The sequence below is a fragment of the Acinonyx jubatus genome, chromosome B3 (genome assembly GCF_027475565.1).
Source record: "Acinonyx jubatus isolate Ajub_Pintada_27869175 chromosome B3, VMU_Ajub_asm_v1.0, whole genome shotgun sequence".
NCBI classification, from domain to species: domain Eukaryota; kingdom Metazoa; phylum Chordata; class Mammalia; order Carnivora; family Felidae; genus Acinonyx; species Acinonyx jubatus.
The window spans coordinates 115,132,974-115,155,795 of record NC_069386.1 but is presented as its reverse complement, the minus strand read 5'-3'; the positions used below and the strand labels follow the sequence as shown (position 1 = coordinate 115,155,795).

General features: G+C 41.5%; 1 protein-coding gene across 7 annotated transcripts in view; it reads right to left on the bottom strand.

Annotated features, from left to right (window-relative positions):
- RGS6 (regulator of G protein signaling 6) overlaps positions 1-22,822 on the bottom strand; it is a 560,843-nt gene that overhangs the window by 385,065 nt on the left and 152,956 nt on the right. The window contains exon 2 of one of the 7 annotated variants that reach the window (XM_053224656.1): positions 16,460-16,604. The exons of the other annotated variants lie outside the window; for them this stretch is intronic. The gene's annotated coding sequence lies outside the window, so the exon portion shown is untranslated. The remainder of the gene's footprint in view (positions 1-16,459; positions 16,605-22,822) is intronic. 7 annotated transcript variants of the gene reach the window in all.

The following is a 22,822-nucleotide window of genomic DNA, read 5'->3' as shown; positions in this document are numbered from 1 at the left end:
CAGTTCTATTTAAGGCAGGCTGTAGGTCCTTGAGTCCCCTCGTCCCCCCTCATCATGATAGGTATCTGAGGCACCTCCACACCCCACAGTGTGAGAGTAATGACTCTAACAGAAAGAGCACTGGATCAGAAAATGGAAGCCCTGAGTTTGAATCCACCCTATGCCACTCAACCACCTTTGAGATTCAGTTCCGCGAGGAAAAGGGGGATAATAATCTATGATGCTTGGTCACCCAATCCCTGAAGTTGATTACATAAGGATGTGTGCACAAATACAGGGTACACCGATAGAGGGTATCACGGCCACCATCACACCCCCTCCCACCATAATTGTCCACATGGTAGGGTGAACTTGTCAGAGCCACGCCCTTGACCATGACTGAAGCAAGAAGCAAGAAGCAAGAAGCAAGAAGTGGGTATATTTGGGGGTTGACAGGGGATTGGCTGGTAGTTGCCAACCGTCACTCCCAAGATCCCTACTAACTTCAAATGAAAAGTGGGACAACACATAACAATTATTTTCTACACCTCGTTTTGAGTGTATGACAAAGTGTTCTTTGTTTGAGTGCATAGATCTAAAGTGTCCTTGTCCCTGTGTGTGTTTTCTTATGCTCAAGGCAGCTGCAAATGATCTACAGAGCTTGGGCTTCAGTGAAGAAGAGTGACACACACCGATGAGGGGCTCTCTGTCTGGAGCTGTTCTCAGATGTCAAGCGTCCATTTGTGCCAACAGGCACTAACGCAGAGCAGACAAGACCAGGGCTTCAAAAACAGAGCAGTCTGAGTGAGGGCTGGAGCTACTTGCTAGTTGTGCAACCTGGATGGCAAGTCTCTTACTTTCTGTGAACTTCACTCTCTTCATCTGAAAATGGTGATTATATTATTTATGCATATGATTGTTGGGAAGATTAACTGAAATAATATCTTTAAAGTGATTGGTGCAGTTCCTAAGACCCCAATAAACAATTACTGTTGTAATTATCAAAGGATGATGGACTATTTTACGCCCATCATTCTGCCCTCAGAGGGCCATTATGATGGCTATGACATGACAGGCCTTCTCATTAACAGCCTGGGCCTTGGAGATTGATGAATGAAGCTTAGAATCCTGCGCTGCTGCCACTCGGCTGCTAGGTGACCTTGCACAGAGTGCAGAACCTCTTAGCCCCTGGAGTAGAAGCCAGGTCCCTGCCCTTGAAGACTTGACAGCCAGCCTGGTAGGGGGCATTCATCAAGGCAGATGATCGTCACCACCACCGATGGGCAACATGAAAGAAACGCAAGCACAAGTGTTACCGGAACAAAGAGGGGGCTGCTGACTAGCAGCCACGATGGATGTTGGAGCGGGCGGATGTGAGGCTGCCGGGAAGGCCTCTTGGCCCATCTGCGTCTGGGAGCGCGAACACTCCTCGCCAATCAACGTGGTAAATGCCACCATCTGCCCAGCGTGACAAGTATCATCAGAATAAACTTCGAGCATTTTACAGCCATATTTCTCTAAGACCCGGAGCTCTGCCAAGGGATTCTGGCCTCCAAGAGGGATTATACCAAAGAGACAAATAGCACGGTAGCCAAGGAGGAGGGCAAAACTGAGAAACTGCCTGCAGAGAGTGACCCATCCAGCTCTCTTGATGTTTGTAGTTAAGAAACATCCAGACATGAATTAAAATCCACCTGCCACCAGCTGAAGTCTGCCAATTTTTACGGGCATAAAATGATGTAGGCAAATGGTCTGTCTGCTCCTCTGAGGCTCCCTTTTTGAGTCCATCCTGAATGGCTATTTGAAGCTCCCTTGAGCTACGCACCCCCCATGGGTACTGCTGGCCACACACATACAAATGGGGTCTTCCTCAGGTTTCTTGATCTGTGGAGGCAGTGAACTCTGTCAGGAAAAGGCATTTTATCCAAACCCTGTTGGGGGTGTTGTGAATAATATATAATGGCAATGTTCTAGAAATTTTCACATGCTTATGTGGCTCTGTTACTCAAGCTATATTTTAAAGAGACAAAGGTGGACAGGACAGACCCATCCTGCCTTCCCAGGTGAGACTGCTATTTGATTTGTAACATAGAAGTGGCAAATGACATAGAAACACTGTGAATCCTCCTGGGAGGTCTACTAATTTTACATTAGTTACCACTTCCCTTCCACATGGAACGGCCATTCACCAGTTAAATTTGTTTCTGATCATTCTGGAAGGATAACAGCAAGAACATCCCTCTATCCCGAGACAGTATCTGTCAGCACTTTAGCGCCTTTTTTTTTTTCCATGTAAGGAGAGTTGGAAGTAATTTACTTTAGCTAAACAGAATTGATTTCTTTTTACAGTAACTGTGGAAAAGAAAATGTTACTCAGTAAAAGCAAAGGGGGCAGAGAGAGGCAGAGTGGAAGGAAGACAAGGATTAACAGACCATTACAAACCTAGGTCCTCTTCTCAAAGAGCTCAGTGAGGCAAAATTAGAGTCTCCAAGTCAGACAGGAGTTTGGGTTTGATTTGGGGAACAATGAGAAGGCATCATGGGTGCTAGATAGGAAGGTGACCTAGAGAAAGAAGCGTCTTAGGGCCTGAGTTGGTTAATGTCTTCAATGGATTTGAGAAAGATAAAGGTCAAGACGAGGAGACAAGTGAGGAAGCCAATGGACATGAAGAGCCCCTGAAAAGATGAAGGCTTGGCAAAGCATGGGCCATGCCTCCTGCCCCCCAGCCTCACACAGTCCTTGGGACGATTATCTGGGCCAATGGACATAAAGGATCAGACAAAAAGCTCTTTTGCCCTAAACATTTCTGTTTTAGTTACTGCTTTTCTACAACCAGAGGTATCCAAAGTAACAGATTATAAAGAGTCCAGGTAGAAGTTTTACACAGAGAATGGCACGAAGATGTCCAGGTTGGCATGAGTAAGGAAAATACACTGGTCTACACTCTGACTGCCAAAGAACTGGTTGCCAAGGATGGAGAGAGATGGAAAGGGGGAAGGCTGGAAAACAGACATAGCCGCTACAAGACCCACGAGACCAGACAGACTTACTCTCAAGATAATCATTCAGGGTACTCTCTCATCCACTCTCCGTGTGTGTCTGTGTGCAGTGGGGGCAGAGACGGGGGGGGGGGGCGGTCCTGGGGTGCACAGACCATGGTGGCCACAGTGATGAAGAGAAGCTGCTCTCTGCTGCCCAGAACACCAAGAAAAAGAGGGTGTCTATTTTCATGGACCCACAGTTCATTCGCAGGGTAGTTTTGGACAACACACTTACTCTAAGTTGTATTAGGATTCCTCCTGGATAAACTAGGGATGATGACAATACTTTGCCAGATGGTGAGCAGTAAATAAGAACGTGAGTGCCAGGGCGCCTGGGTGGCTCAGTCAGCTGACTCTTGATTTCAATTCAGGTCATGATCTCATGACCGTGAGATTGAGCCCCATGTGAGCTCCACACTGGGCATGGAGTCTGCTTAAGGTTCTCTCTCCCCCTCTCTCTCTGCTCCACCCCTGCTCCCCTGCACACACACACACACTCTCTCTCAAAAAAAAAAAAAAAAAAAAACACGCGTGGCAAGAAGCCAACGAGGCCTGGAAAACAGCACAGCAAGCTGCTCGCTGAATAGTGACAGCTATGTGAACAGAAGAATGCCACAGTGATAGCTATTACCCTGATTTCTTCTTTATAATGTATTTTTTAATTTTTATTTTTGGTAACCCTGATTTTTAAGGAAGGAGAATTCACAATATTCTTCAAAAAAAAAAAGAACAGCATACAGTCCACATCAGCCAGTTTTATTTTGGGCTAATAAATCCATCTTCTTAATACTTGGTGATGAGGTAAACTGTGGTGGCGGAAGGAATCTTGGATCCGAGCCAAGCAAACGCAGGCCTGAGGTCTGATTCTCAAAGCACCTATGTGATATGGGCCAGTCCCTTCCCTTCACCTCATGGCCCGCTAGCAGACAGCAGCAGGGCGAGGCAGGCAGGGCAGGCAGGGCAGGCAAGAGCCAGCACACTTCTAACCATTTAACATAGTCTGCTGCAAGAAACTAGACAGGTGTCTTCACTTGATGAAGAAATAGATAAGGCATAGGCCATGAAAGGAAGACTAACCTGTGTTGATTAACCCCCTGCGGCCCCCATCGTACCTTCCTGTTCCGTATTGTCATCTTTATCTGAGTTTGCTCTGTAGCTGGGCGAGACAGAGAGAATCAGCTCACCCATCTCTGAATTATAATCCATTACATTTTAGAAGCCAATTCTTTCCCTTCCCTCTTACAATTGTGTTTGAAAACATTTTGCCCCAGCTCTAAAAATGCAGGGTCTCTCAAGTTCTGAAGTCCAAAGTGCTACAATCATCATTTTAACAACAGACAAGTTCTGAGATGGTGGTGGTGATAGCTACATAGTGGGGTTTTGTTTGTTGTTTGTTTGTTTGTTTTCTGTTTTTGTTTTGGTTTTGGTTTGGTTTGGGGGGGGAGGTCTCCTGGAATCCCCACATATAAACATACAGCGTTTAAATAGAAAAATAAAAAATATGTAAGTAACATTTACAACAAAACTAGGTGATAAGATAACCTTCTCCCCAAACACCAAAATTCAAGCAGGTAAGGATAAACCACCAGCAAATACACAAATAGCCAACTCCTGCTGTCAAGACAGAGCCTCCCATTGGAGAGAAACTCCTGAGATAAAAATCGAAATTGAGCAAAACAGGAATAACAAAACTGAGAAAACAGAAGATTCAGCTAACAGTGGGAAGGAAAACAAAAGTAGGAAATTTCAGTAAGAAGTAAGTAAGTAAGACAGTAAGTTTTGTTTGTTTTTAGACACTACATGACTTGAAGTGGGAGTTCTGGGAAGTTAGAAAAAAGTATCTCAACCAAGTCTCTTGCTGAAACTTCAGGAAAATGAGCAACAGAGAAACACTGAGATCAAATTCTACCCAATATTACTATAAGAACAAGAGAGAAAGGAATAAAATACCACCTCTACAGGTTAATAAAAGCACACCCAAGAAAACAGTCTCAAAAACCAGATTAAACCTTGGGGCGCCTGGGTGGCTCAGTCGGTTAAGCGTCCGACTTCGGCTCAGGTCACGATCTCGCGGTCTGTGAGTTCGAGCCCTGCGTTGGGCTCTGGGCTGATAGCTCGGAGCCTGGAGCCTGCTTCCGATTCTGTGTCTCCCTCTCTCTCTGCCCCTCCCCCGTTCATGCTCTGTCTCTCTCTGTCTCAAAAATAAATAAATGTTAAAAAAAATTTTTTTTAAAAATCAGATTAAAACTGTAATATACAATTTCTAAATGTGCCAAAAGACGCTGAGAAAATATACTGGACATGAAGAAACCAGAATAGATAAACTAAAAAAACACCAGAAATGAGGTGACAGAACTTGAGGGAGTTAGAAATTTTAGAAATAAAATCTTAACTAGAAGGAACTTAAGAGTGAATGAAAATAATAATAATACCTTCAGATAAATAGAAGGAGAAAATGGAAAGTTTCAAATCAAAAAAAAAAAAAATGAAGAAAGTGTTACCAGGAAAAGTGACAAACTTTGAAGACAAGCAAATAAGATGCAACATAATAAAATAGTAGGAGATTCTGAAAGGGGGGGAGAAATTTTGGAAAAAAGGAACATAACAAATACCAAAAAAAATAAATAAACAAAAATTAAAATTAAAAAAAAACTTTAATAAAGAAAACTTTCCTAAAAAAAAGAAAGAAGAAAACTTTCCTAAAATAGAACAATTTGTAAATTGCATGTTAACATATAATTTAAAAAGAAACTACCTATGTGAGAATAATCACCCAGAACCACCAACACCAAGACATACACTGGTAAAATTTTAAGACTTTAAAGGAAAAAACGAAACAAAACAACTCTGGGCAAACTCTAGGCAAAAAGAGAATATATGACCGACAAGAGAAAGAAAACTGGATTATCAGAATTTACAGCAATGTTTTATGCCATAAGATAATTGAGGAACATATTTAGATATTCAAAGAAAGAAAGTCTGAGCCAAGGATTTTACGTCTAGCAAAACTGAACCATAACCCCCTTCCTAAGGAATCTACTAGAGAATGAGTTTCAGATAACCAAAGGACTAGGATACAGAGATGATGTAAGCATTACATATATAAAACTAAGAATTAACATTAAACAGAGGTTAAATGCTGAAGAGTATAGCATGTACTAAGAATTGGCTAATAACACAGATTTGGTGTAACCATAAAGAATTAGGGGAAAATCAAAATAACACATGCATAAAAAATTCTCAACTCTTTTTAGTGATCATAGTTGGTGGTGATAGTAATAATAGTATATGTATAATGTGGAATAGAGCAAATGGGTAATTATGAAATATTCTAGGGGCGCCTGGGTGGCTCAGTCAGTTGAACATCCGACTTTGGCTCAGGTCATGATCTTGCAGTTTGTGAGTTCAGGCCCCGCGTCGGGCTCTGAGCTGACAGCTTGGAGCCTGGAGCCTGCTTCGGATTCTGTGTGTATGTGTGTGTGTGTCTGCCCCTCTACCTCTCACACCCTTTCCGTCTCCTTCAGAAGTAAATAAACATTAAAAAAGAAAGAAAGAAAGAAAGAAAGAAAGAAAGAAAGAAAGAAAGAAAGAAAGAAAGAAAGAAAGAAAGAAAGAAAGAAAAAAGAAATATTCTAAGCTAGCATCTTCTGTGTCCTTGAGAACCAAGATTCTTACAGTGGAAGAAATGAGATATGGATGCCATATAGAATGAGTTAAGTGGGGGCACTTGAGTGGCTCAGTTGGTGGATCTGACTTCATCTCAGGTCATGATCTCATGGTTTGTGAGTTCAAGTCCCACATCACACTCAGTGCTGTCAGCGCAGAGCCCGTTTTGGGAGACAGAGAGCTCCTCTCTGTCTGCCCTTCCCCTGTTCGTTCTCTCTCTCAAAAATAAACACTAAAGAAAGAGAAGAAGTTAAGTAAAAACTCTGTAGTCCTCCATTGTAAACTTCAGAATAAATTTGTGAAGTATTTTAACTTTATTTATATTTAAATACATATTTAATTATAATATATATAAATTCACTATATGTAGGTATAGAAAAAGACATGTAGATATAAATATTTCCTAGCTCTGTCATGGAAAAGATGCAGAAAAAAAATAAAATAAAAGACAAAGCCAGTACCCATGAGTGCCTAGTTTGTGGTTTTATTTATCTTATTCCTATTAAAAGGGAGGTTTCTTGGAGAAATGGCTGATTGCTGATCTAGGATAAGAAATGTACAAGATGAACACACACACAAAAAAAGGAAGAAGTCAGAGAACAAGTCACATCAAGAGGAATCAGGAAGCAAGCGGAAGAAGCTCCCATTGGCCAAAGGTAAGGGCAGTTTGAGCTTTAATAAGGGTAAGGTTGCCAACGTTTGACAGCCTTCCAGTATGTTCAAATCTAGTAGTTCATAATGACATTTTAATAAATAACTGCTTATTTTCTGAACATCACAGGGAAACAATTCATCATTTTGAAAACTAGGTAAATAAAAAGAAAGAGGAGCCTTTTATCTGCTTTTCATGTATGAATCTATCACTGGGGAGCCATATAGTGATACACATTTATTCTACATAAATTATTCCAGCTAATAAGTAAAAGTGAAAATGAAATGACAGAATATTGCCAATATACACCTCCCAATAGATCCAAGTATTGAACAGTTATGCTAGATGACATCAAAAAACTGTAAAGCTACATATCCTATGCCTCATCATGAAAGAACTCAGTACCACCTACAGCCCTGGCAAAAGGATCAAGCTTGGGTTTGATAAAGCCTCTATATCTAGCTGCCAATATGCAGGAAATGTAGAGGATCACACGGAACTATGCCATGAGTATACTACCAGCAAAATCTACCCTCTAGGAAGTCCAACAAGCCAAACAATCTAGGGTCTTTAATAGATACATTGTATGAGAAAGAAAGTGACAGTGCTGAGGGGGCTGCACATGGAAAGACAAATTTACTATCAACAGGAAAGACTAAACTATAGTATCTGGGGTTGTGCATTTCAATAAAAAAACTAGAAAGAGACAAGGAACAATTACTGAGAAACTCAAGAGAGTGTTTTTTTCAGGAGGAAGGAAGGAACTGTGGTTGGGAAGAGGGACATAGAGGAGTTTCTGAGTTAACTGGGAAGTTCTATTTCTTGACCTACAAGGTAGTTAGAAAAATGTCCACCTAATTCACTAAACTAGTGGTTCTCAAGCGCATGCATGAGAATCTTCTGGAGGGTCATTAAAACAGAGATCTCACCTCCATAGTTTATGATTTTAAAGTCTACATAGAAGCTCAAACGTTTGTATTTCTACCAAGTTCTAAGACAATGCTGGTGCTGCTAATGTGGAGACCACACTTCAGGAATCATTGCAGTAAGCTATCCTTGCATTGTCTGGGGGTTTTTTTGTTTGTTTTTGTTTTGAGTGTGTATCTTATTTTTCAATAAGAGGATGGATGGATGGATGGATGGATGGATGGATAGATGGATGGATAGATGGGCAGCAGGCAGGCAGGCTAGATAGATGGGTGGGTGGAAAGATAGGCAGAGACAAACAACTAGGAAAAAAATCATATCAAACCATGGGAAGATTGCCTTACCACTCATATGCTATCTCCCTGGTCTCTCTCTACCTGCTATCTACCTGGTTCAATGATGTGCTATACAAAGTATCCCTATGTTTGCTAGGTATCCCACCGTGACCTCTAGAGCTTTTTGTCCCAATCATTATCTGACAGCTTCTCAAGCCAAAAGAGGAACTGGAATGTACTGGGAGCCCATGTCAAAGACAACTTATAATGGTCTATTGATAAAGTTGGGCACTGTTTTGTTTTTCCCCATGGAAAAGATATTTTATGCACAAAGCCAATGCCTTGGTATCTCTCTACAATCTTGCACTTTTCTTTAATTGAAGACAAATTCACCCTACTGCCTCTCCAGAAGACTACTGTGGGACTGTTTAGAAAAGATAAATCTGGTCCCACAAATTACCCACTAAATATCTACAAGCATTTCTTATCTTCTCAAAGAGTATCCTCAGAACAAAATAAAAAGCAAAGTGCATCTCAGAGCCAAGAATAAAAATGTGGTGTGAGTTCAAATATCAGAGACTGAGCTTCAGTCAGTCAAGTTTGGGGAATATTTCCTAGAAAGAAAAAAGAAAAAAAAAAGTAGTAAATAAAGTAATGTGTCCTGAAATATGAAAGAGGGCAAAACTCCTAGAATTTTAAGAAAATCAAACCTTAGTTATGCAAATAGCAAAGGGCACTCACAAGATTGATCTAGCTAATAAATTCAGTTCCACAACTGTTTATATGCCCACTGTGTGAAAGTACAAAAACGAATAGAACATAATCCTTGCCCTCAGGACATTAAAATTGAAAAAGGGAGCTCTTGTTAACTCTAAGACCAGGAAAAATGTAAGTGGTGAATAAGGTACAAAAAAATTTTGCCTGGGTAAAAAGGGAGAGATGTGATTTATTAGAGGCAAAACCACAGTTGGCCTGTCCTGCTGGCAGAGGAGTCATCTGTGAGTTATATCTGGAAAGTCCAGAGAGGACTTCATCCAATCGTCATTCCTCATATATTACTGGTGATGCCTGACATTCAGTACGTGCAGCTTCACACCTAGTGTCAGGATCTGATTCCTACAGGGCCTCTATAATACTCTAATAACCTAGCTGCCTTTTATGTTTTAGTGGTTATTCTGACACTGGGAACCATGAACATATCCACCGACATGTGTATTTTCTACTGACCAACATTTGCGTATTTAGCTGAAATAATAATCTAAAAGTATTCATAGAGGCACAATCAGATCCTTGCACTCAAAGCAGTCCTTGGGTCAACAGCATGAACATAAACCTGAAAATCTATTTGAAATGCAGAATCTCAGGCCCCATCCCCGTCTGCATTTTACCAAGATCCTCAGGTGATTCATGTGCACGTTAAAATTAAAAAAAAAAAAAAATTAATGTTTATTCATTTTTGTGAGACAGAGACAGAGTACGAGCGGGGGAGGGACAGAGAGAGAGGGAGACACAGAATCCGAAGCAGGCTCCAGGCTCCGAGCTGTCAGCACAGAACCCAACACGGGGCTCTAGCTCACAGACCGTGAGATCATGACCTGAGCCGAAGTCAGACACCTGACCGACTGAGCCACCCAGGCGCCCCTGCACACGAAAATTTTACAGGCACTAAATTATATAACCATCTTATAATCAAGCAGTGCTAGATGACTTCAGCCTTCATATTTGTGTTTATAATCAAGTCAGCATACACCAAGGAGTGCCACGCTAATTACCGCAGGCCAAAGAGAGGTGGACGGAGGTGCAATTGATGTCTTGGTGCTTTCTTGCCAAACAAAGCAGGAGTAATGTCACAGCACACTGTGAAATGGAAGGGCTTACAGTCATCTTCGCAGAGGAAACTATGGGAAAATGAAGGCATCAAAGGCCATGGTGGTTTGGAGCCAGGATGTCATTTTAGTAAAAATAACATCATCTGTCATGTTAGGTCAAGGCCGTTAGTTTGAAATCCCCAACGTTTTCTTGCCTTTAATTTTTAAATCTGTTCTGCTAAAATGTAATTTTTAATTTTTTTTAAATGTTATAGATGCATAAAGGCTACAGGCAAGCACAATTAGTTTATCCATGGCTTTGGTTATTCGCAAATAGTCAAGTAACATTATAATAAAAAGGTAACACCACACCCATACTCACAAGACAGCTCTCCTGTAAAGGGACATATCTCTCACATTTAGTAAACACTACAATGGTAAAAATAAAGGATGGGCATTAGTTTTGACAGAAGAAAGGAAAAAAGCATGAAAACACAGGATCCTGGGGATCCCCAACAGCACCACCTCGAGGGGCCTCTGAGAGGCCAAAGAAAGGCCTCTATCACCTCACACACCCTTGTTTTAGATGGCAGAGGACATCAGCCCGCAAGTAGCATTCTCAGGGCCTGAAAAGTCACTGCTATTCCTCCCACATCATTTTAAAAAACTAAACAAAAGATTAAAAGACATTTAATAAGCTCCTGGGGAAACATCTAGAAATAACAATCATCACCATAACAAAATAGTAATTACTATATGTCAGGTATTTTCCCAGCACTTTACTTACATTAACTCATTTAACTCTGTTAATAACCTACGACAAAGTCGTGGCTTTGGCAGACTATGAAAAAGGCCATTGTCCTTCACTCAGACGTAGAATCTGTTTCTCCACCTTTTGAATCTGCTGGTCTTAATGACTTGCTTTCACCAATGGAATACGGTGGAAGCGAGGATGTACAATTTCTGAGTCTAGGCTTCAAGTGGCCTTGCAAGCTTCTAGTACCTTGTTAAGAATACTATGTCCACGATGCAAACAAACCCAGGCGTATTTAGTTCAATCTAAAAAAGAAAAAAAAATCACACTTTGATTTTCTTTCCCTCCTTGATGGGCACGATGTAATTCTGATTTTTCTATCATTTTTCTATTTTGTAATTTTTTATTTAAGGGCAAAGTTGTTTTCTACTATTATTCTCCCTAAATTGTTGTATATACAGAAATATATAAATTCAAGAAAGCAAGAAAGAGCTAGAAGTTAGCTTGATGATAGCTACTACTGGGGGGCGGGGGGGAAAGGAGACACGACGAAACATGTTGCTTTCCTTCTGTGTTTTCAAGAACTTCACTAAAATTGCACAAAAGGGATATAGTAGCATCGATAAGACAGGAAAACTATTCGTTTAAAAATCATTTCAGGGGCACCTGGGTGGCTCAGTTGGTTAAGCGTCAGACTCTTGATGTCGGTTCAGATCATGATCTCATGGTTCATGGGTTCCAGCCCCGCATTGGACTCTGTGCTGACAGTGCGGAGCCTGCGTGGGATTCTCTCTTTCCCTCTCTCTTAGCCCCTCCCACTCTTGCTCTCTCTGTCTCTCTCAAAATGAATAAACTTTAAAAATTCTTTTTGAATAATTTCAAAGTGTTAAGGTTTTTTGGCTTTTCTTCCAAAGTTCTACTTAAATACAGAGCATGCCACATTTGACACTCACATATGCTCATATTACAGTTTGGAGATGTGCTTAAAGATGATTTCTAGTAGGAAAGGATAGCACTGGGACCACTGTCATGTAGTTGTGAATGGGCCTCACTCACAGACATGCAAGGAAGACCGTACAAGCGCTAAGAAAGGGCTCTTTCCTAAGTCTTAACTAATGAAGCTATCAAATTCTGAAGATATTTTGTACACAGTGTGCAACTCGGAGCAGCAAGCCAAATCTTTGGCTCTTCTTCTGAAACTTACGGCAATCTTGTAGTCTAGATTTTCTAGAATATTTCCAATTTTAAATGTTCTGTTCCACTGTCAAACCAGGGGCCCTGAGGTTTTAGTTCAGGGTTTCCTAGATTTGTGACTTCGTGAACAAGGAAACTTCCAGGGGGAAAATACAGCGATGGGGGGGACTGACATGAGATTGCCAACTTTCAGCCAATGAAGTTATTTTGTAAATAATAAACAAGTTTTTAAAAGTTAACTGTATTTCTGTATACTCAAGTTGTATAAGCTTGAATAAATTACTTCATGTATCTAAGCCTCCATGCATTCATCTATAAAATGGGAACAGTAATGTCTCCTCCTCAAGTTTGAAAGTACTTACCAGAACATCTGACACTGTAAGCGCTCAACAAAGGTATCCGTGACTACTGCAATGATGATCCCTACCATCGCTTCCATAAAAAACTAATGAGTCCAAACACAATGAATCCTAGCCAGAGCCAAAGGGAAAAGTGAGGGGTCCTCACAAGACCAACGGGCAGAGCAGTCTTAATGCATCTGGCTCACCTTTCACTAGGGCATCAACAGCTCCCAGGAAGAGCAACCCCAGACCTACTAAGCCTTAATGAAATGGAAGAAAGGGCCTCCAAAGAAAGGAAAAAAGCAGTAGCTCCCTTGGCAAACCAGCCGTGACAGGATGGGATTCAGATATGGGACACAAATACCACGGCAAAGCTCACGTTCCCAATTCAGTAGGCCACCAGTGTCTGTCCTTTGTCCATGTCTGCAGCCCTTTTGCATTCATCTCCTGGGCCCTTGATTCAAGCTACACACCTCACTGACTCAACTATAACATTATCTCCCAGATAAAACGTCCATTAACTCTGCTCACACATCATGCTGAGGCTTCTGCGCCCGCATCTATCATGCACTTACCACAGTGTTCCTGTTCGGTGTTTGTATTTATGTCATTTTCGTGGTTAAGGAGATTTCAAATTCATCATACAATCGGGCTTGGTATGATAATAATCACTTTACATCCATAATCTCACATCCAACGCATTACAAACATTCAGCTGTATTTCCTGTCCATCTTTTTCTCCCTTGTGCCTTTTTATGTGGTTTTGGTTCACATATGCACGTAGTTTCAAGGGTACAATTGTTACTATACTTTTCAATCATTTGAGCATTTTTCAAATTACTTCACCATCTTCCAAGATCATCATTTAATTGCTGTGTAACTTTCCACCAAGGAAATGCTTTTAATTTACTTAAGTATAGCTCTCCTGAGGGACATGCAGAGCATCCCCATTTCTGGCTATTATAAGTAGAACTAAAATGAATAATTTCCATGCATATGGATTTTTCCATATTTTGAAATATTTCCTAAAATTAGATTCCCAGGAATCGCATTACTAGCTCAAGAGAAAGGGGCACTGTGATGGCTTTAGACATATATTATCTGATCATGTTTGACAAGAATATAGATGTTTCTTGTGCGTAAGAATCTATTTGCATCTCAGCCGTTTTCCAAGTAGCTCATTCTGTCTACTCTCAGTTACACACCTCCTCACTCATTCCTCCCACTCTTGTTGCCCTGCTGTCTACAGCACCACCTGTGGACAATCTGTCCTTTATGAACACTGATTGTCCACAGACACCCTGAACATCTTGCCTTGGTCCAGGACCCCCTGAAAAAGTTGTCCCTTAGGTGTTCCTTGGGGTCTTCTTTTCTCTTCAGGGAACTTTCTCAGGGATGGGTTGCTAAAATACGCCCACAATCCAATGCACTAATGTGTTTTAAGTGCAAACGTCTTTGAAGTTCACAATAGTTTGATTTGTACATTGGATCATATGAAAATCGTATACCTCCCTAATGCTTAAATATTTTCTAATACTAATAATGTACAAGAGGACCCATTTGATTACAGTTCTGCCAGCATTAGGAATCATTTGTTCTGCTTGTGTTTTTGAGCATATTATTGATGAAAAATGATGTTGTGCACTACAATGTCAAGTTTTTAGAAGTGATTTTTGGGGCGCCTGGGTGGCTCAGTTGGTTAAGCGTCTGACTTTGGCTCAGGTCATGATTTCACAGCTCGTGAGTTCGAACCCCACGTTGGGCTCTGTGCTAACAGCTCAGAGCCTGGAGCCTGCTTCTGTTTCTGTGTCTCCCTCTCTCTCTGCCCCTAACCCACTCACATTCTGTCTCTGTCCCTCTCAAAAATAAATAAACATTAAAAAAAAATTAAAAAAAAATAAAAAGTGATTTTTTTTAAACATGTCTACCTGCCTCCACTAAACAACTCAGTCTCCTGAGAGAAGAAACGACTATATTTCTCTCTTGTAGCATTAGCGCTCAAAGATCTTGGCAGAGATGCAAAAGGGAGGGAAAAGAGAAAAGAAGAGGGGAAAGGAGAAGAGAAAGAAAGGGAGCAAAGGAAGTAGGAGAAGCTGGACAAGAGGAAGGGGAAGAACAATCAAGAACTAGAGTCACTAGCATCTGGGGACTCTGTCCTACAAGTAGGTGGCTTCAGAGACAAGATTCAAAGACACAATCAAAGGGCATCTGGGTGGCTCAGTCAGTTAAGCATCTGACTCTTGATCTCAGCTCAGGTCATGATCTCATGGTTCATGAGACTGACCCCTGCATCTGGCTCTGTGCTAACAGCATGGAGCCTGCTTGGAATTCTCTCTCTCTCTCTCTCTCTCTCTCTCTCTCTCTCTCTCTCTCTCTCATCTCTCTGTCTCTGTCTCTCTCTCTCTCTCTCCCCCTCTCCCTCTCTCTTTTTCTCTGTTCCATGCATGCACTCTCACTCTCTCAAAATAAATAAACTTAAAAAAAAAAAGACACAATCAAGACTAAAGATATAACTCAATCCACCACTCTACAAGTATTTCACCACCAATTCCTCTTTTAAATTCATGCAAAAAAAAAAAAAAAAAAGGTAGTGGCTTCTGAGGGTCAACTAGATTGAATACTTGAAATATCAGGACTTCCCCCAGCCCTATGGTGTAACTTTCTTCAGAGCAGACTGTTGTTTCACAACAAGACAGATTTGACCTCAGCAGACTCATCTGGATGTCCTTCCACTTTTGTCATGAACTAGCACTGTGAACAAGCAACAGGAACAAAACTAGGTGTCTGTATCTGAGAGCACATTTAACTGAACACAAAGCAGCCATTTAAAGAAGATCATATTACTGTCCTGGAAATCAACCTTAAAGGTATGTAACTCCCTTTGCCTGTGCCTCAGTTCAAAGGCTGGTTAGCCCACCTCCTCGCCGGGTGAACCTGGTACTTAAGCTCTCAGCTTCTCATCTGAGAAATGAGGATAGAGGATGATCTGTAAAATGAGGACAATAAAAGCTCCAATCTCACAGAGAGCTGTTGTGAGCTTGACAAGTTAATATACGCTCACAACAGTAACTAGTACATAGTAAGTGCTCAATAAAAGGGGAGTGATTATGATTGTTGTAAAAGAAGCCAACTGATGAAAAACCATGCAATTCTAAGGGAGGCGCAGAGGTCCTAGATCTTTTCAAATGTGTACGATAAGAAAGAAGTCCATACATCAACTGCTCGTATGTAGGGTTTTCTTTTGGAGCCCTGTGTGTATGCATTCAGCAGTACAACAGCACATGTAATAGGCATTTTCTAGAATGGTTTATCTAAGAAGCAAGAAGGTAATGCAAATGAAAGGAGAGAGAGTGCAGGATGAGAGAAAGGAAGCTCCTCTTCTGTCTGAACAGAGCAGTCACCACTTAGAAGCACTTACCGCTGATTGGGAATCGAGGTCCCATTTAACCAAATCTTCCAAATTTTCAAGAGAAACTAGAACTCTATATTCTTATGTGGTTTCCAGACCATTAAATGTTGGCAACTATTTCGATGGTCTCTAAAAGCCTTGTTTTGTGTCAGTCAAAACTCTGACAATCTGTCCTCTTTAAGCTTGGAGAAAAACCATGTCCCTAAACCAGGGTCCCCAGCCCCGTCCCTTCCGAGAACCAATTCCCGCTGCATTCCCACTACACGGGGGTGCGAAGAGCGTTAGTGCTCAGCAAATACCCATGCACTGCGTCGGCTCTAGACAGTCAATGGCAGCTCCAGTGAGGGCCTGCTGCATACACACTACTTACCCATCTTCGGGGGACACAGAAAAAGTAAGAGTGAGAACTTACCTTTCACTGAAGAGGCCAGACACATGTAAGCGAAGGGCCAGCAAGCATTACATTGTACATAGCTGTCCAATTGTGTGGTACCCACTGGAGGCACCACGGGGCTGTGGGACAGGGGTCCTGAACCAGACCAGGAGGATGGGGGAGGCTGTGGAGAAGACAGAGAGGTACACTCCGGGTAACAGAGGCAAAATGAGCGGCAGCACGGCTGTCTCAGGTTATTGTAACATTTCTCCCATCCTTAATGTTGGAAAGTTTGTATGGCCCAGTTGTTTTTAGTGGGTTTTTTGTTTTGGTCAGGGAAACCTAAAAGCCACCCCTAACATATTACCATGAAAATGAGCTGTATGTTGGTAGCGTTGACTAATAAATTCTGCTTTCAAACATTTTCTGAGCCTCTGAACACCCTCTGTGGCTTGGTTGGCGGGGTAGGCCAAGAGGTGGCCCCTGACCATAAGAAGCCACAGTCCGGTGAGGGAGCTGACTCTAATGAGACAAGATGGCAGGCGCCGGGATCATGCCTGCGGAGCACCGTGCCCAGGGAGTTGAGGTGCCGTCACGCGGAAGCCACCAGCTGGGCCAAGGCGTAGAATGGTGAAAGCCAGTAGTTTATAGCAGCAAAGATACCCACCCTCTTTTCCACCTCTTCATTCTTGGTCTGTCTGCTAATTACGGCCTTCCTGTGTCTCAGCAAGACAGGAATCTCTGAAGATCCTTAAAGATTCTGAAAACTTGCCCTAGTGTTGCCGTTCATTCACAGGAAAAGGCAGCAAAGATGAAAAACCACCAAAGGCCAACGTAAAGAGAATGACTTGCAGTGCCTTTGGTACCTGCAGATGCATTTAACTGGGTCTCTGCAGTCTGGGCACGGGGGTGAGGCTGTCAATAAAATCAACTCTGACCTCATTTATTTGGGGATAGGTGATTCTCTGCTTGGCCTCTAATACAAGAGGAGATGCTCACATATAAAGAATAGAAATCGCACAACACAGCTCAGGGTTGGTTTGGATTTGAGCTTAGGGTTGTCGTACATTTTGCATTTTGTTTTTACAACTATTAGTGTTAAAAGGAGTTTTTTAAGTTAATATTGACCTATTTTGCTCAGAAGGGGAAAGTTAAAAGCTATAAAGTTACAAAGCTAAAGATTTCAACTTACAACCACCATTGTCATGTTTCAAAACACCATGAAAAGGGTACTCTGGGAGTACTAGGGGAGTAACTTTTAGCATCCTGGGTCCATTGCCTGTTATGTGGAGCAGCATTTTCACCCTTTTCTTCTCTTTCTGACTGGCTTCTGATGGCCCCTGAATCTCCAAGGGAAGTAAAGGAAGGAGATTGTGGTAGTTTGTTCCACAGATGGTCCCCCGGGGACCATGCCTCCTGCCCCGCTTTGTCTGGGCTGTCCTGCATAGCCAGTGGAAGGTGGACGCTACGGGACTTCTCAGCCTACATCAAAAAAGCCTTGCAGTATCTGTGGTGGTATCTCGGGATGTTCAGCTTCAGAACCCAGCCACCAGCCTAGGAGAAGTTCACGCCACATGGGGAGGCCACACGCCAGAATCCAAGCTGAGATCAACGGCCAGGCATGTGATGAGCCATCTTGGATGTTTCCAGCTCAGCAAGTGTTCAGATGCCTCCAGCCCCAGTTGCCATTTGAGAGCAAGAGTATGAGACCCCCCCCCCGCACCCAGCAGGACAACCTAGCCGAGTGCAGCCAACCCCCAGAACAGTGGCTTCTTGCACAGCAAGGTAGAACCAGAAGACAGAAGTCAACAGAAGAAAAAGGAAAACCTGAAATTAAAAGTCTTTTCTACCTGTGACAACATGGTAAATGAGATTGAACTATGTGGCCCAATTGCTTTTTTAAATTTGAGCGTAGTTATTAATCATCGCACTCCCTTTCCCTAGCGATCACCTGAAGACAACCAAGGCATAAAAATATGCACTTTCTGGGAATAGACACAGACCTAACAGGCCTCATGTCATGTGTCGATGTATTTTTCTTAATTATCTTCAAGGTTCACTTTTTACGCTAGAAAAACAAAAGCAAAGTCTTCAGAAACAAAGCAAGATTAGCTAGTCTCCACCAAAATCCTTTACGTAGTAAAGTCAGCAATCATATACGTTGATATGGGCAGTGTACCAGAATTTCCTATCTTTCCAGTTTAACTATGAAACTGGCATGACATTAGAAATGTAATGGTTTTCCACGTTCGGGGTAAGCGCATTCATTTTTATATCTGATGCCTAGTAGCAAAACTCTCGTGTGCCATATAGGATAGACCGATGATTGCCAATTCGTTGCCCCATCAGCATCCATTCCCTTGTGATCCTTGTTAGTGCCCTCCACTTTGTGTGAAACCTTATGTGTCAGCTAAATACCCAACTTACAGAGGTATCCTTGAAACTGGACACTATCACAGCCATTTAGAATTAAGAGCAAGACTGCTGGGGAGTTCCGATGAAACTTTTGCTGTCCTGATAAAAGGAGAGAGCTGCGGCTAGCACACCACTTCACATCTCCCTTCTAGAATGTGCACATGATGTCTGCAGTCCCAGCAGCAGCCATTTTGCCACCATGAGGCAATAAGCATAAGGATGAATACTAACACATGAGGAAGAGCAGAGCGGAAAACACAAAATAATCACGATTTCTGACAGAATTGCCAAACAGCTGAACAAAACCTAAAAACTGCCTCTGGCTAGATTTGTTGTGTGAGAAAAATACCCCAATTATTAAAACCACCATTGATTCAGCTTTTATCACCTACTGCCAAATGCATTTCTGTGTGATAGTGCTAAATTATTCATTAATACCAAACAACTACAATTGAGTTCAATGCCACCTGCTCAAATATAATTTCTCTTCAGACTATACTATGGTCCATGTGGTTGATGAGGTACGTTTTGCCCACCTCAGCCACTCATTTAGATAACTGACATTGCAGCACTGAGAACTCGTCCTTTATGTAGTACTCTGCCATGAAGAGCCAACTACTCAGACTGACAATCGGAAAACATCAGATAAAAGAGCATTCGATTTTCAAAAGCACAGTGCAACGAGCACAGTGATTTGTGGGAGGCCTTTTTCTTTCTGTTTCTTTCTTTCTTTCCTTTTTTTTTTTTGCTTGATTGTTGTGTAATAGCAATAATATTCCTGCCTTTGGAATATACTTGCAGAAACAACTGTTGTGGTTATCAAACATCTCAGCTTTGCTTTAGCATTTAATCACCCACAAAACCCTATTTATTGTCTCTCTACTCCTCCATGGTTATCAGAATCCCATAATTAAGGCATAATGAAAGTAAACAGTGTCACAGAAAACTAGATGTCTTTAAAAGGAGAGTAGTTAAGGCAAGACAAATGTTCCTAAAGATAGCAGTAGAGCAAAGTGGAATTGCTAAGGAGCTGTGTGTGTGTGTGTGTGTGTGTGTGCGCGTGCGTGTATGTGTGTGTGTTGGTGGTGATTAAAAAGAATCATCATCTAAGTGAAGTATTTAGGGAATAAATTGCCTCTTGATGGATAATAAATTAATCTGAAGAATTCATAGTGAATTCAAATAATGAAATCAAATTAGCACAGCAAGACCCCTAAACCAACACACAAACCCCAAGAAAAGGAAGGCCGCTCATCTCTGAAAAGCTAAACTCGGGGTGACCAACAGCTTATCAATATGTTGTCTTGCCTCCAAGATTTATGCCTTAGCTACTTCTAAAACGATTTGGTGTGCAAGAGACGGCATATGAAATTAGAAGAAAACCTTCCCTTAATGTTTATTCGTTTGTTTGTTTGTTTGTTTATTTATTTATTTATTTATTTATTTATTTATTTATTTTGAGAAAGAGAGAGAAGAGAGCCAGGGATGGGGGTACAGAAAGAGAGGGAGAAAGAAGTCCCAAGCAGGCTCCACACTGCTGCCGAACATGGGGCTCGAGCTCACAAACCACGAGATCATGACCTGGGCCAAAACCAAGAGTCAGACACATAACCGACTGCCCCAGAAAACCTTTCATTCATAAAGTCAAAATATAAATATAGTACAAGTCACTGGGATGAGCCAGGTACTACAGCTGGGCACTACATTTAGATGGGAGATTCCTGGTAGCTGCAGCAAAAAGGGAAACCTCTTGCTTTACATTGCTTCCGTTGTTAGATAAAAGGAAGCACATATATTCAATAGGAGAGCAGCTTTGTCCTGGCAGGAAATTCTTTTGGTAACTTACGATACAGGAAATATGAAGGCTCATCATCTCTCAATAACGTTCATCTTTTTTCACGGGATACGACACAATTTATTGCTCCACATTTTTAGGATGCATCTGTATAGTACATACGTATCTTTAATTACTTCGTTAATGTCTGTCATCCCAAATCGACTGTAAACACCATGAGGAGGGAGGAATTATTTCTGTTTTCTTCCAGAACCTGGCTCAGTGTCTGACTCATTTCAGATTTCTAATCAATATTTAGTGAATAAATGAACAAGCTCTTTGGTCAAAGACAAAATGTGAAACCTAGAACTCCCCTTTCCATAACTGCAAGGTACAACAGTCATACAAAATACTTACACATGAAGTGCTACGTAAAGCCTGTCTGCTCAGCACTGTTTACAATAACCATGGCGGTGACCAAGAGAATAAAACCCAAAGGTCCACCAAAAAGAGAGAGGATGCATACAACAAATCTGATTTAGAAATTAAAATAAGGGGCGCCTGGGTGGCTTGGTCGGTTAAGCGTCCGACCTCGGCTCAGGTCATGATCTCACGGTCCGTGAGTTCGAGCCGCGCGTCGGGCTCTGTGCTGATAGCTCAGAGCCTGGAGCCTGTTTCAGATTCTGTGTTCCCTCTCTCTCTGCCCCTCCCCTGTTCATGCTCTGTCTCTCTCTGTCTCAAAAATACATAAACGTTTAAAAAAATTTAAAAAAAAGAAATTAAAATAAATAAATTGGAGCAATGTAGATTTTTTTAGTATGTTACTTGAAAAAAAGCAAACTACAAAATGAGGCTTACAGAGTAACATTCGTATCCCTTTAAAATATGGAACACACGGGGCACCTGGGTGGCTCAGTCGGTTGAGTGTCCGACTTCAGCTCAGGTCATGATCTCACAGTTCGTGGGTTCGAGCCCCACGTTGGGCTCTGTGCTGACAGCTCGGAGCCTGGAGCCTGCTTCAGATTCTGTGTCTCCTTCTCCCTCTTCCCCTTCCCCACTCATGCTCTGTCTCTCAAAATTGAATAAATGTTAAAAAATAATAAATAAGGAAAGTAAAATATGGAACACAACACTATATATAGTTGTTTCAAAGTAGGCATGGGACAGAAACACCAAATCTAAGGTACTGGTCTGTGTTTCGAGAGGGAAGGAGTATGGGATCGAGAAGGATACACGTGGGGCTTCAATCCTGTCTGAGGCTGAATGGTGGTTATATAACTATTCTCCACCCCCCAACCCCCGCACCCATAGGCGTACATACATGTGTGTACATGCACACACACATGCACACCTTTTTTGAATGTCTGGAGTATTTCATAAGGAAACACAAGAGAAGTCTGAGACAAGCCATAGACAAGAGGACCCTAATGAGACTTGGAGACATGATAGCTAAGTGTAACATGGTAATCTGGGTGGGGTCCTAGGGTAGAACAAGACATTAGGTAAAAACTAAGGACGATGAAAAAAAGTATAGACTTCAGTTGATAATATGTCAATATGGGTCCATTAACCATAACACATTTATTATTCTAATATAAGATATTAATAATAGCTGGAAAACAAGATCTAAAATAATAAAATAAAATAAACAATAATAAAATCATATCTAAAAAACTGGATACACAGTATTATGAGACCTCTCTGAACTACCTTCACTATTCTTTGGTGAATCAAAAACCGTTTCAAAGTAAGTTTATGTTTTAAAAAGGAAACACCGCAAAAATATTTATGAAGTGGACCTTTCCTATAGCAATCCTTCAACAAAAGCATAAGCTGTACTGCTTAGGAAAGGCCTTCCTCTAGTCCAAGTGTTATGATTTTTGATGATTCAACTTAACAGAAGAGAGTTTAGAGAAGAGTAAGTTAATACATTTCTTAGACTGCTGTTATTTCCCTTAAATATCAGATGGCTCAAGCTTGCCTTTTGTAAGAGCTGAATAGCAGAGAAACATGGTCTTGTCCCCGAGAAACGAGTCCATCTGAGAACAGGGGCCTAGGGCAAACAGCTTACTACCTGGCTTGGCCACTTTCTACCTCAACTTCTCTCCTGGCAGTGTTTCTGTCTTGCTTGTTTAGGCCATTTGCATAGTTAAGTGAAGCCACACTATTTCTATCTTTTTTTTTTTTTTTAATTTTTTTTTCAACGTTTTTTA